Here is a 3,003-nt window from a genome sequence, read left to right on the forward strand (position 1 = left end):
CCATTTCAAAGGTAGCCGCTAATCAATGAAGACAGAAGCCAGTTAAGGTACGCCCGCAATATCCGCAAATCAGGTCGTTACTGATCCCGCAATATTGCTGGTGAAGCAGAATGGACGAATCACTATCAGAGAAGTTGCAGTCTAATCTAAAAGCCGTAAAGTCAACTAAATAACTAGGTGTTACAATAACTAACGTCCGCCCGCGGTAGCTGAGTGGTCAGCACGACAGACTGTCAATCCTAAAAGACCGGGTTAGATTCCCGGCTGGGTCGGAGATTTTCTCCGCTCAGGGACTGGGTGTTGTGTTGTACTAATCATCATTTCATCCCCATCGACGCGCAAGTCGCCGAAGTGGCGTCAAATCGAAAGACTTGCACCAGGCGAACGGGCTACCCGATGGGAGGCCCTCGTCACACGCCATTATTATTATACAATAACGAACAACTTAAATTGGAAAGAACACATAGAAAATGTTGCGGTTAAGGCTAACCAAAGACTGCGTTTTATTGGCACGACACTTATAAAACGTAACAGACCTACAAAGGAGACTGCCTACACTACGCTTCTCCGTCCTCTTTTAGAATACTGCTGGAAGATGTGGGATCCTTACAAGATAGGACTTACGGAGTAGATCGAAAAAGTCCAAAGAAAGGCAGCACGTTTTCTATTATCGCGAAATATGAGAGAGTGTGTCACACAAATGATACTGGATTTGGGCTGGACATCATTAAAAGAAAAGCGTTTTTCGTTGCGACAGTATCTTCTCACGAAATTCCAATCACCAACTTTTTCCTCCGAATGCGAAAATATTTTGTTGACACCGACCTACGTAGGTAGAAACGACCACAACGATAAAATAAGGGAAGTCAGAGCTCGTATGGAAAGACACAGGTGATCATTCTTTCCGGGTGCTATGCGAGATTGGAATAATAGAGACTTGTGAAGGTGGTTCGATGAACAATGTGCCATGCACTTAAATGTGACTTGCAGAGTATCCATGTAGATGCAAGTATAGGTGGTCACATTTTTACTATCCCCTGTATGTGCATATCGCTTCACACGACCTTTGTTACCTCAATGTCGATATCGGCATCATTTTCGAAATATGTGAGCTTACTTATATTATCTGTAATGTTAATATACAACAGGAACAATAAGGCTCCCAACACACTTCCCTCTGGCACAAGTGGTTACTTTTACACGTATAGATGAACTCTCCATTTAGAATGAGATGATGTGTCCCCCCTACAAAAATATTTTATTGGCCGTACATTATACGATGCAGGCAAACGGTCAACTACAATTGTTGTTTACTGTGCGGTAACCTCTAGCGTATCAGAAGCGGTGTAGGAAAATGTTTTCAAATGAGTATACGCACTCGTATTTCGGCAGGTGCACAGTTTTGCCATTTCAATTTTTGCACGTTTTTACAGATACCTTTTCGAAAATTTCGAGCAAAACAAATCGAAATCTTTATTACATCACGAAACAATGAAGAAGCAAATGCGGGTTTGTTCGCAAGCCCGAAGCATTATCTGGTACAAGAATCATTGATTTTAATAAAGTAGCTGTCGATAGGTTTTTTTCGTTGCTAACAAATGTAACTGACAATCACAAACTAATGACTTCTCAAATAACTAATTGTGATGAAACAGGCGTCTCGGTTAATGCTAAAAACCAATCGAACATCGCAGCTTGCAAAGGGAACCGTCCAGTGCGATCGTTAACCTCTGCAGAAAGGGGCGAAACTGCAACCATCCTCATTAGTACGTCAGCAAGCGGAGCTGACATTCCTCCTACGATTATTTTTCCACTAAAGAAGAAGCAGAAAGAATCTGAGTTAGGACTGACAGCAGGAGGTTGCGCTGAGGTCCACAGCACCGCATGGATGGCCACAGAGTCATTCTTTGTATGGTTTCCACAATTAGTGGTATTTTCTAAGACATCAAAGCACGTCCCAGTTCTCCTTATATCAGATGGCCACTCAGCTCATACCACGAACAATGACGTTAAGGACTACGCGAGGGAGAGTGGCGTTTCTTCACCACCACATTGCTCTCACAGACTTCAGCCGCTTGATGTTTGTTTTATAAATCCTCGTTATAGTGATCAGCTTCGAAAATGGCTGCGAAGCCACGCAGGGAAAGTCGTAACTATCTTTCAAATTTCAACGCTTTTTGGTTCAGCTTTCGTCTAAAGCGCAACAATGAAAACCGCTATTAAAGGTTTCGAAGCTACTGCAATATGGCCCACGGACCCATCCATATTCAAGACGCACACTTCCTATCGGCACACACAACTGACAGCGGACGTGATAGGCCGTCAGATGAAGGGGTTATTATATCTGAACAATTTGAATTGCCTCCAACTAGCACACCAGCTGAAAAAGACGACTCAAACGGGCTGGATAATCAAGGGGACGAGGTTTCAGCGAATTGTTACAATGAACTGCCGCCTAAGAATAACAAAGTTATTGGGGCTAATTGTTCTAATCTTGGGTGCTCTTGGATGACAACTGACAACACAACCTCCTCATTTCATATTTCACCTGAGATTCTGATTTTCTTGTCAAAAGTTAACGAAAGCAAGAAAAGAGCGAGACTGAAAAGGGGGAACTACGTTGTTTTAACTGATTCGACGTACAAAAAAGAGTTAAAAGTCATTAATGGGAGAAATAGAAAAAAGAACTTTGACAAAGAAGAAAGAGCAAACAGAAAACTTTTTGCGAAAGAGAATAAAATTAAGAACTCAAAAACGAGAGAAAGAGCCTGAAGATAAATGGAAGAAAGGAGTAAGAATACTATACTAACGAGAGTGATTATGAGGTAAGTTCTGACTGTCAGTGTGTATATTGTGGTGGGTTATATTCAAAATCAGTTGGAGGTTGGGTCGCTTTTTCCACGTGCAAAAAATGGACACACGATTCTTGTGCAGGAATAGATAGCGAAGATGATGAGTGTCTCCCCGTGTGTGAATTTTGTAAACAGCCTCAAGAAAAGGATA

This window comes from Schistocerca gregaria, unplaced genomic scaffold (genome assembly GCF_023897955.1).
Source record: "Schistocerca gregaria isolate iqSchGreg1 unplaced genomic scaffold, iqSchGreg1.2 ptg000386l, whole genome shotgun sequence".
Taxonomy (NCBI): domain Eukaryota; kingdom Metazoa; phylum Arthropoda; class Insecta; order Orthoptera; family Acrididae; genus Schistocerca; species Schistocerca gregaria.